This window comes from Hippopotamus amphibius, chromosome 6 (assembly GCF_030028045.1).
Source record: "Hippopotamus amphibius kiboko isolate mHipAmp2 chromosome 6, mHipAmp2.hap2, whole genome shotgun sequence".
NCBI lineage: Eukaryota > Metazoa > Chordata > Mammalia > Artiodactyla > Hippopotamidae > Hippopotamus > Hippopotamus amphibius.
The window spans coordinates 52550750-52563481 of record NC_080191.1 but is presented as its reverse complement, the minus strand read 5'-3'; the positions used below and the strand labels follow the sequence as shown (position 1 = coordinate 52563481).

Sequence of the window (12732 nt, the reverse complement as noted above, 5' to 3'; positions counted from 1 at the left end):
TCATTGATGCTTCTAAAACTGTCTTACCAAATTGTTTCAATGATCATTTCAGAGCAGCTGAGTTCTCTTGGAGTCTAAAATGTGAGCATGGGGACTCTGTCACAAGATGGTCATTTAATTTTCTCAGGGCTGTCTAGGGAGCAACATCACATGCTCTTATTTAAACAGAACATCATCTATAAAGGCAGGACTGAAAACCCGTATGAAGTTTCCATGACACAGATTGCAAGTCATGTCTATATTTTCAGGGCTAAGTTCGTTCAGTGGGGTAAGTCATGTGTTCCCATTGTGCAGTCTGAGCTACCCACTCCTGGGTATCTCTCACTGTGTGGGTCTTTATTTAGGTACTATGCAAGGGCCCCTCTCTTGGTGGGGCATCACTTAGCAGAGATCCTGGGGATACCACAGACCGCCAGAGCTCACCCTCTTTTCCTGGGTATCTGTCCTGCCCTTCTTCCCTGAGTCCCTTTGGCATCTCTCACTCTGCATGAAACTCCCTTTCCCCCAATTTTTCTGCTCCCAAAATGTCTCATCCCATCACTTAAGGAATTTCCTATTATTTCTCCCTGCAGTGGTTTGCCACACCTGTCCTATACTGCCTGTTCCCCATTTCACAAAGCCGTTCCCTGATGCCCTCTCTGGTTTCACTCCCTTCCACACCTCCATCTGAGGACCCACAAGTGCCACAAATGGTGGCAGTGCTTTCCCACTGTGGGACATCAATCGCCCATATTTATCAAATGCTCACAAGTCCCAGGCACTGTGCTGAGTATATGCGCACATGATCTCATTTCACGGACAGTAAACGACAGAGGAAGATTTGTGACACTTCATGGTTTTGCTGCTGCGCCACCCGAACTCTTTCCGGGCTTTCTTCACCCAAGACTGACAACCACACTGCATGCATCACTGTGCTTAGAATTCCTTAAGACGGTCAGTAGAACGCTCACCTGAACTTCCTTGTTGCTTTGTGAAAACTAAGAAAACGTGTACATCCCAAAGACGGGGAAATACTCATAGACTTTGGAGCTAGAACAGCCTGGGATTAATTTCCAAGGCCTCCAGCAAATCACTCTACTTCTAGGGCTCTTAGTGTTCCTCCACGTAAATTTGGTCTAATAACATTTGTCTTCAAGTGTTGTTGTGTTACAAATTGTGTATGTAAATTGCATATAATCGAGCACTGGCGCTCAGTAAGTGCTTATTACATCTGCATTCTATCTATTACTGATCGGAATGCACCGGAGAGTTATTTTAATTGCTGCTGTTTTAGGAGCCATGTAAATAGCAAAAACACATGAAAGCAAGTGATGATGGGCAACATTTGAGGCTGAGTCTGAACAGGTTGTTTAGATGCATAGAAGATTCCAGGTGGGACTCAGAGCCAGAACTCTGGAATCCCACAGACATAGGCTCAGGTCCCCTTTACACCACTGGTGAGCTCTCATGTGTAAAACAGGCAGTGACAAGCCTCTTTAGGGTTCTCGAGAGAATGAAAGGAGACCTTAACTGTGAGGCCTGGAGCCTGAAAGGTCTCAAAACCTCTACAGTGTGATACTGTGGGAACTGCGCATTGTGAGCCAGGCTCTGTGAGGCAGGTGGAGGGAAGGACCCATCTCCTACTTGTCCTCCCGGTAGTCTCCTCCTCTCTCCACCTTTTTTTTTTTTTTTTTGGCCACGCCACGTGGCGTGGCATGCAGAATCTTAGTTCCCCAACCAAGGGGATCGAACACGTGCCCCCTGCAGTGGAAGTATGGAATCTTAACCACTGGACTGTGAGGGAAGTCCCTTTACCTCCTCCCCGTTTTCTTTTACCCCTCTTTTGGACCATCACTGCCGCCACTCTCAGAGGAGGAGCCAGGTATTTAGGGAGACACTCCATGTAGGGAGCTACACGGGCACCCAACAAGGGCTTGTCTTTCATAAGACAGGAGAGATCACAGGGAGAGGGACCATGTCTGTTCCCTTCTTTGTATGCGGGGTGCCCAGCGCGCCAGTGAGCCGGTGGCAATAATCCATGCGGAATGAAGAAGGTGAGACTCTCCAGCCCCGTAGCTCCCAGCCCTTGCTGTGTATTAGAGTAAACTGTATTCAAAAGACTAGCCTGGGCGAGGCCACCCGGGTTAGCTTCTTGGTGGAGGGGAGGTGGAAACAGGGTGGATCAGCTTCACAAGGAAGAGCATCACTGGTCTTGCTCTTGCGTAGTGGACTTGAACTTACCCATCACATAGGAGGTGCGCAAATTTGCAAAGGACAGATTTGAGCATCTGACTTCCACTCTAAGGAACTGTTCATTAGGTCCTCAGAGCAAAGTCCAAAAGCCATATTGTGAAAAGTAGGACTGCATGGTCAGAGCCCTTACTTCCAGTTTCTGTGTGTTACGCTCAGCTATGCAGATACTATGTGGAAACAGCCTCTCACATCACCTGATTCTCATCCTCCAACTTCCTCACAGCATCTCAGATACCCCATCTCTCACGTGCCTGCACACCTTTGCACTTGAGGATTCCTTTCTGGGAATCTCTCTGCCCACCCCATCTACTTCCCTAGCTCCTATTCATCCTTCAAGATTCAATTTATGTGTCACCTCTTCTGGAAAGCCTTCCTGGCCTTCCTCCTCCTTTTCCTTAGGCCAGATGGTTGCACAGCAACCTAACAGACTTTATCTTAGGACTTAGCTCAATATATTATTGCAGTATTACCAGCCCTTCACTAAACTTCAAGAGGACAAAGAGCACTGTCATTTCCATTTCTCTATCTGTATTTCAGTAATATTTATTGTTTATTCCTACTAACACATGATATACTGTTAATTAGAAATTTTGGAAAATGCAGATACAGAAAAGAGAGAAAGAAAACACTTATGTCTTCCTCATCAGGAAAATTAGTAATATTTCAGTTTATATCTTCACACACACACACACACACACACTACACCTTTATTTTACTTTTTTTAAAACAAAAAAAGGATGACCTTGTGATCTCTAGCTGCTCCACCCGCCACAGTCACTATCAAGGTCACCAAAGCCTCCTTCACGTGAATATACGTGCAAACAGAAACAAAGTGCCTGCTTATAATTGTGACCCCTGCTGCTTCTAAAGGTTTCCTTTAGAGAAACCCTGGGGCTCTCGGTGTACACTGTTCAAACTGTTTTACAACCTGCTTTTAAAAATTAATATGTCTTGAACATTTCTCCACAGCAACAAATATTCAACAAATAAAATATAGCAATACATTAATGATTGAATAGTATTCAGTCACAGAAGTATACCATAATTTACTTAAATATTATCCTCAATCATTGGACATTTGCATGTTTCCAATTCCTCAATATTGTAAAAAATACTCCGATGAACACTTTGTCATAAAGTTTCTAATGTATCTAATACATTCTTTTTTAGAATAAACGATTAGATTGTTGAATTGATGGGTAAAGAATGGGCATATCGCTAAGTCTTTTGATACACATTAACAATTTGCTCAGAAGAACCATTCTATTATTTTTAAATCTCACAAGTAGTATAAACAGTGTACCTATTTCTTCACACAACTGCCAACACTGAATATTACAATATTCTTTTCCACTGAGATAATTAAACATCGTATCTATATTTGCAATAAATAGATATCTCCTGATTGAAATCAATGGATGGATGTATTATTGATTCAAGGCATTAAGAAGAGCAAGGAATCGAAATACGAGTAAGCTGGCTTGACCTGGATTTACAAAGGTTATAATCTAGAAGTCTGGGAGTATAGAGGCCCCAAGAGAAGTTCAGGAATATGATTAATGTGAGTCTATTGTGATAAATGGATAAGAGGAACAAACAGATGCAGGGATTCAGAAGTAGGCGAAATCACCTCTGGCTGGGGAACCTAAGACATGCTTCAGTGAGGGGACGGGCACTGGCCATGGCTTTGGGGGCATTTCCACGTCCCTATACGAGCCTAGAAGTCCAGTGTTTACATGGTCCCTGCTGACCTTAGATGCCTGCCTATCTGGACAGTCAAAGAAGAGTTCAGCTGATGCTGCTGCTTTCATAAACAGCATGTGACACCAGTCAACAACAGCTTCACAGCCCTCCTCTTCTCCAAGCTTGATTTCATAATCTCTCCAGCATGCCTGATGTCCCTCCACTGGTCCAAGGAGTGATGCATTCAAGGTCACTCCCTACCTTGGGGGCAGCATATTTGCTCCAGCTGGGTACGTTCAAGATCAACACCGATGACTACCATTCATCATGGTCTGGCCATGGCAGGGGCCTTCCGGAAACAGCCATCAGGCGAATGTGTTGTTCTTTGTGTTTACAGAAAAATTTGTTTCACTTTTTGAAGAAGTTAGAATTACTTTAAAAAGTGTTTATGAGTTGTAAGAGTAACTATATAAAATATGAAACACATTGTGGGTTTTTTCTTCCCTCATTTCACAAAGGAGTCGGGGAGGACTCATCTGTTTAGTAAGAAATATTTTGCTCATTAGCTGGTGACATCATTGCCCTCTGAAATTAGGAGATTCTTGTCAGCATATGGAAAAAAAGATGAAATTCCATTCTTCTCCCAGAGGTGCAGTGTAACACTGAAAAAAGCTCTCTGGCAGATTCAAAATTAACTAGTTGTCGCCAGATTTGGAAGAGGAGGAGGAGGCAGAGGAGAAGAAGATAATTACATGATACTGGTATTTGTAAAAAGTATGTGAGAATTTGAGGTAATGTTACCATCCCCTAGAGGCAAAGGCTTGTCAACACTTAATTCACTTAAACAAACTGTTTAAAAAACTAACTGTAAAACCAAAGGAAAAGCAAAGGGATGCTACATTCCAAGTAAACTCCATTCCTTTTCTTAAAACTCATGAACTCTAAATTGCTTTTAATCACCCCCAAATAATGCTGCTACTTTCCCCATAAGGAAGGAGAAAATATAAGACCTCAGGAGTCCTACAGCCAAGTCCAGGGAGTCTTGAATAACAAGTGAGCAAACCCATCCCAATTCTGCAAGTTTCCATGGAGTAGAGAAAATGCCTTTCCTTCTCCAGAAAGGAGATGGGGGAGGAGAGAGGTTTAGTGGAGGAAGAAGACCCAATGCCTCCTTCACTCTGTAAATCTTTGGATGATTTTACTGCTTGAGATTATGTCACCCTGCCCATAGGTGAGAGAACCCTGCTGGTCATATAAAATAGTGAGTTAAGATAAAAAAGAAGTTATGGGAAGGTAGTCAACACCCCTACAGGTCCCTCTGTAAAGAGTGGGGGAATGTTACCCAAAACAAATCTATGGTGTCAGGCATACTAAGAACCAAAGCAAAACACCAAACCCACTCATTCCCAAGTGCATTTGATTCTCACATAGCCCGTGCCATGGAAAAAGGATGATTCAGAACAGGACTGCCAAGTAGGGCAATTACTTATGTGTTTGAGGCTCTAGTTTCTGGAGCTGATGGAAGTTTTCATCCTAGAAGCGGTAAGTCTCCCAAGGGATTGGGTGGTGTTTGCAAAGTCACATTACTCTTATGGCATCTTAGACTGACTGACTCATGAATCAGGCATGATGACTTCTTGAACAAGGCCACCAAACAGCCTTGTCTAGCCACATGACAATGTAGGAATACAGAGAACTGATGGAGCCTGCATGGCAACAGAGGGAAGGTGCGGACACCAAGTTCTTTCCTCCAACACAAACTGAGGCCACTGACCAGCAAGGGCATCTGTTGAAGACAGAGGCAGGTGGGCCAATGATACCTCCCAGAGTCATGATCTAAGTATGACCTTAACATACTTCTCCTTATTAACGTAAAATACATAACAAGCAAATTTACTTCCAAATAGAAGAAATCTTGGCTGAATCCTTAGAAAATGAATCAATTAGAGCTAGAAAAGTTGTTTGTGGTCATCTAACTGGCAAAACAATCAGGTCATGAAGACTGCTGAAAACTAAACCACAGAATATCCTTCCCACAACTAACAAAATGAGCAACAGTCCCCTAAAAAACACAATTACTAAACACTGGCAAAAATACTCCACCAAGAACACCCAAACAAAGGTACATAACCTGATATAGGAGGATGAGTCAAAAATTATCCACTCTCCAGTTATATTAAAACTTCTATAAAGTCTACAGCCAGCATGCAGATAATTTCTGACTCACCCTTGTATTAAACTTTCGAACTCCATCATCAAGCTAAGAAACAAATTTCTGATGATCCACAGAAAATGAAGCAAACTGTGTGGCCTTCTTTATCTTTTTCTGATCTATGAGCAGCAGAAATAGCTTCAGGAAAGTAATGAGTGAAAGATGGAAAGTCCATGGTAAAGCTGATCCTAATTGAAATGAAGCCTCCAGAAATTCACCAGGAATTGGAGGCAGACTCTGGCTCTGGTGTACCCTGTCCCCCACCCTTAAGCAAGCAACGTGAACAGTGACGCAGCACGTTTAACAAACTCTTAGGAGAGAGAAAGCCAAGTCCAGGTCGCCCAATGAAGACCACATTCTACCTCAGTTGGCTTTTCTGGCTTCCCCAGCTATTGCATTAGGCTACAGCAACAACAAATGTGAATGGATCACAAAATAAAGGAAAACACTCCATAGTCTGATAGCATGGTAAACAGGTCAAAAAGTAGTCCTCATTCTATAAGAACAAACAGAAAATGTGACCTGAGCTACACAAGCATGATCAAAGTGAAAAGAAATACCTGACAATTACTCAAACAAACTATAATAAGGGGAGAGAGAGAGAGAGAAAGAGAGAGAGAAAAGGCATGGTCAAACACAATGATTCTCTTTTGATCCCATCTCTCTATCAGAAGAAAATATAATTCAAGGAACAGCAAGAAATTCCTAACAGTTACTTCTCTCTATAAAATAATTTAAGGAGAACATGAATTCAATTAAATGAGACCTCAAAGACAAAATGGAAAACATGAATGAGATGAATTTTAAAACTGCAATCATACATGGAAGCAACCTAAATGGCCATCGACAGAGGAATGGGTAAATTAGATGTGGTGTGCGTACACACACACACAATGTAGAATATTATTCACCCATAAAAAAGAATGAAATAATGCCATTTGATGGAACACGAATGGACTCAGAAATTATCATATTAAGTGAAGTAAGTCAGACAGAAAAGGACAAATATCATGTGATAACACTTATAGGTGGAATCTTAAAAAAATGATACAAATGAACTTAATTACAAAACAGAAATAGACTCACAGACACAGAACAGAAACTTATTGTTACCAAAGGGGAAAGGGGTGGGGTAGTGTATAAATTAGGAATTTGGGATTAACATATACAGACTACTATGTATAAAACAGATAAACAAGAAAGACCTATGCACAGCACAGGGATCTATATTCAATACCTTATAATAAGCTATAATGGAAAAGAATCTGAAAAAATATATGTGTGTGTGTATACCTGAATCACTTTGCTGTACATCTGAAACTAACACAGCTTTGTAAATCAACTGTACTTCAATTAAAACAAAAAAAAAGCAAAAACAAATTGCAGTCGTAAGGAACCAAACAACCTATTACAGAGCCAATTTGTAAATAAGAATGAGCAGAGAAGAGAAGCAATACTGTATAAACCAAAATATTGATACTGAAAAAAAATCTTTATTATTTAAATCCATTTTCTCATATGACCCAAGTCTGAAGATTTACTCACCTATTCACCTAAGCCATTGGCCTTGCTGCTCCCTCTGTCTGACACGTTTCTCTTCCTTCTCCTAGCGAACTCTCGGTCAGTTCCAGTCACCTTCTCTGGGCTTTCCACACTCTCCTCTCTGGGGCTTAGTGGACTTTCTGTGCATACTTCGCACACTCGGGAGAAATATTCCAATTAAGGCCCCAACCATGCTATTCATTTGTCTGTCTCTTCTTCTCAAATATAAACCCTGTGTAAAGGGATTGACTTACAGCAGGGAGTCGATAATGTTTGCACAATGAATGAGTAGAAGAATGTTCAAGACGGCATTCTTTCACCTACTCTCTGGGTCAAAAGCATAGGGCAAGAAGTGTCCTTGTAGGAACTAATTATGCAGTGTTATTAGAATTATACTAGAAATAATACAATCAACAAGGGATGAGAGAGGGACTTCCTTGGTGGCACAGTGGTTAAGAATCTGCCTGCCAAGGCAGGGGTTCGATCCCTGGTCTGGGAAGATCCCACATGGCTCGGAGCAACTAAGCCCCTGTGCCACAACTACTAAGCCTGTTCTCTAGAGCCCACGAGCCACAACTATTGAGCCCACGTGCCACAACTACTAAAGCCTGTGAGCCTAGAGCCCGTGCTCCACCACAGCACTGCAAAGAGCAGTAGCTCCCACTTGCCACAACTAGAGAAAGCCTGCGTGCAACAACAAAGACCCAATGCAGCCAATAAAGTAATTAATTATTTAAAAAATAAAAAATAAAAAACAAAAACAAGGGATGAGAGAGGGTGTGATACAAAGAGGGAGAGGAAAAGAGACAGAGAAGAGAATGAAGGGATATTTCTACAGAAATTATTCTGTGAATAATTGGAATTTGAATTAGAATTTGGTTGTGTTAAAATACTGCTTTCCAAATGCATGTCCTCGATGACTAAGTACAGTTCTAAGAGTTTTGATATAGTGGGTAACTATGGTGACTTACAGTTCAAACGGACTCTGAACAAGTGATGGGCAGCCCATGACTGCAGTAAGTTGGCTTAGGTTGGAAGTGGTCCTCAGTCTGGATCCGACTCGTGAACCATGATAGCACCTGGGTCTCCTTCCCGCCCTTCCATTTTATAAAATTTGGTACCAGGGCAAATGATTTAATGAGGAATTAACATGTGATGAATCAATATCATTAAACAAGTGATGGAAATCCTCTCTTACCCCAACCTCTCTGAGGTTCATCCCAAAAGTGAAATAAGAAGTTGGCAATGCAAATCTAAATGCCAATCCCTAACCCATATTATATTACAAGTATCTGTATTTAGATATAATCAGCTAGCTAGGGAAAATGTACATCCTATTTGGTATTTACTGTATTAGGTTGGACAAATGAAATTGCCATTTTTAAAGATCAAAAGCTAATATTTCCAGTTCACATGGTTTGACCTAATAAAAGAAATAACACAGAATTCCCTGGTGGTCCAGTGGTTAGGACTCTGCACTTCTACTTTTGAGGGCCCAGGTTCATTTCCTGGTCAGAGAACTAAGATCCCACAAGCTGCAAGGTGCAGCCAAAAAAATATTTAAATGGAAATAAGTAAATAAATAAAGATGGGGGAGACTGATCAAGATGGCAGAGTAGAAGGACGTGCGCTCACTCCTTCTTGCAAGAGAACCAGAATTACAATTAACTGCTGAACAATCGTCGACAGAAAGACACTGGAACTCACCAAAAAAGACACCCCATATCCAGAGACAAAGGAGAAGCCACAATGAGATGGCAGGAGGGGCGCAAATCCCATAACTGCTGGCTAGGCAAATCACAAACTGGTGAACAGTTATACCACAGAAGTCCACCCACTAGAGTGAGGGTTTTGAACTCCACATCAGGCTTCCCAACCTGGGGGTCCAGCAACGAGAGGAGGAATCCCCAGAGAATCAAATTTTGTTAGCCAGCAGGATTTGATTGCAGGACCTCCACAGGACCTCCACTCTTGGAGGGCACACAAAAAATAGTGTGCACACCAGGAACCAGGGGGAAGGAGCAGTGACCCCATAGGAGACTGAACCAGACCTACCTGCTGGTGTTGGAGGGTTGCCTGCAGAGGTGGGGGGCAGCTGTGGCTCAAGACGGGGACAGGGACACTGGCAGAAGGAGTTCTGGGAAGTGTTCATTGGCTTGAGCCCTCCCAGAGTCTGCCATTAGCCCTACCTAAAAGCCTGCAAGTTGCAGTGCTGGGTAACCTCAGGCCAAACAGCCAACAGGGTGGGAACACAGCCCCACCCATTGGCAGACAAGCGGATTAAAGTATTACTGAAATCTTCCCACCAAAGCGGATTAAAGTTTTACTGAGCTCCGCCCACCCAGCCCTACCCACCATCAGTCCCTCCCATCAGGAAGCATGGCACAAGCCTCCAGATAGCTTCCTCCACAAGAGGGCAGACAGCAGTATCAAGCAGTATCAGCAGTATTTCATTCTGTGGAACTGAAAACCAAAGCCACAGAAAGACAGAGAAAATGAAAAAGCAGAGGACTTTGTACCAGATGAAGGGACAAAATAGAACCCCTGAAAAACAACTAAATGAAGTAGAGATAGGCACCCTTCCAGAAAAATAATTCAGAAAAACGAAGGTAAAGATGATCCAGGACTTTGAAAAAAGACTGGATGCAAAGATCAAAAAGATGCAAGAAAAGTTTAACAAAGACCTAGAAGAATTAAAGAACAAAAAAAACAGAGATATGCAACACAATAACTGAAATGAAAAATACACTAGAAGGAACCAATAGCAGATTAACTGAGGCAGAAGGGCGAACAAGTGACCTGGAAGACAGAATGGTGAAAATCACTGGGGCAGAAAAGAATAAAGAAAAAAGAATGAAAAGAAATGAAAACAGCCTAAGAGACCTCTGGGACAACATTAAACGCACCAGCATTCACATTATAGGGGTCCCAGAAGGAGAAGAGAGAGAGAAAGGACCCGAGAAAATCTTGGAAGAGATGATAATTGAAAACTTCCCTCACATGGGAAAGGAAATAGCCACCCAAGTCCAGGAAGCGCACAGAGTCCCAAGCAGGATAAACCCAAGGAGAAACACGCCAAGAGACACAGTAGTCAAATTGACAAAAATTAAAGATGAAGAAAAATTATTAAAAGCAACAAGAGAAAAATGACAAATAATATACAAGGGTACTCCCATAAAGTTAACAGCTGATTTCTCAGCAGAAACTCTGCAAGCCAGAAGGGAGTGGCACAATATTTTTCAAGTGATGAAAGGGAAGAACCTACAACCAAGAATACTCTACCCAGCAAGGATCTCATTCAGATTCGATGGAGAAATCAAAAGCTTTACAGACAAGCAACAGCTAAGAGCATTCAGCACCACCAAACTGGCCCTACAACAAATGCTAAAGGAACTTCTCCAAGTGGGAAACATAAGAGAAGAAAAGGACCTACAAAAACAAAAACAAAGCAATTAAGAAAATGGTAATAGGAACATACATATCAATAATTACCTTGAATGTAAATGGACTAAATGCACCAACCAAAAGACACAGACTGGCTGAATGGATACAAAAACAAGACCCATATATATGCTGTCTACAAGAGACCCACTTCAGACCTAGGGACACCTACAGACTGAAAGTGAGGGGATGGAAAAAGATATTCCATGCAAATGGAAATCAAAAGAAAGCTGGAGTAGCAAAACTCATATCAGATAAAATAGACTTTAAAATAAAAAATGTTACAAGAGACAAAAAAGGACACTACATAAAGATCAAGGGATCAATCCAAGAAGAGGAGATAACAATTATAAATATATGTGCACCCAATACAGAAGCATCTCAATACATAAGGCAAATGCTAACAACTCTAAAAGAGGAAAACGACACTAACACAATTAATAGTGGGGGACTTTAACACCCCACTTACACCAATGGACAGATCATCCAGACAGAAAATTTATAAGGAAACACAAGCTTTAAATGAAAAAATAAGCCAGCTAGACTTAACAGATATCTATAGGACATTACATTCAAAAACAGCAGATTATGCTTTCTTCTCAAGTGCACATGGAACATTCTCCAGGATAGATCACAGTTTGGGTCACAAATCAAGCCTTGGTAAATTTAAGAAAATTGAAATCATATCAAGCATCTTTTCCGACCACATTGCTATGAGGTGAGAAATCAATTACAGGAAAAAACTGTAAAAAACACAAACACATGGAGGCTAAAAAATATGCTACTAAATAACCAAGAGATCACTGAAGAAATCAAAGAGGAAATCAAAAAATACCTAGAGACAAATGACAATGAAAACACAATGATCCAAAACCTATGGGATACAGCAAAAGCAGTTCTAAGAGGGAAAGTTTATAGCGATACGATCCTACCTCAAGAAACAAGAAATATCTCAAATAAACAATCCAATCTTACACCCAAAAAAACTAGAGAAAGAAGAACAAACAACACCCAAAGTTAGCACAAGAAGAGAAATCATAAAGATCAGAGCAGAAATAAATGAAATAGAAACAAAGAAAACAATAGCAAAAATCAATAAAACTAAAAGCTGGTTCTTTGAGGAGATAAATAAAATTGATAAACCTCTAGCAAGACTCATCAAGAAAAAGAGGGAGAGGACTCAAATCAAAATTAGAAAGGAAACAGGAGAAGTTACAATGGACACCGCAGAAATAAAAAGCACCATAAGAGATTACTACAGGCAACCGTATGCCAATAAAATGGACAACCTGGATGAAATGGACAGATTCTTAGAAAGGTATAAGCTTCCAAGGCTGAATCAGGAAGAAATAGAAAATATGAATAGACCAATCACAAGTAATGAAATTGAAACTGTGATTAAAAATCTCCCAAAAAACAAAAGTCCAGGACCAGGTGGCTTCACAGGTGAATTCTATCAAACATTTGGAGAAGAGCTAACACCCATCCTTCTCAAGCTCTTCCAAAAAATTTCAGAGGAAGGAACACTCCTAAACTCATTCTATGAGGCCACCATCACCCTGATACCAAAACCAGACAAAGATACTACAAAAAAAGAAAACTACAGACCAATATCATTGATG

General features: G+C 41.2%; 1 protein-coding gene across 6 annotated transcripts in view; it reads right to left on the bottom strand.

Annotated features, from left to right (window-relative positions):
• The window catches only part of SASH1 (SAM and SH3 domain containing 1), a 322758-nt gene that overhangs the window by 41533 nt on the left and 268493 nt on the right, over positions 1-12732 (bottom strand). The window lies entirely within an intron of this gene.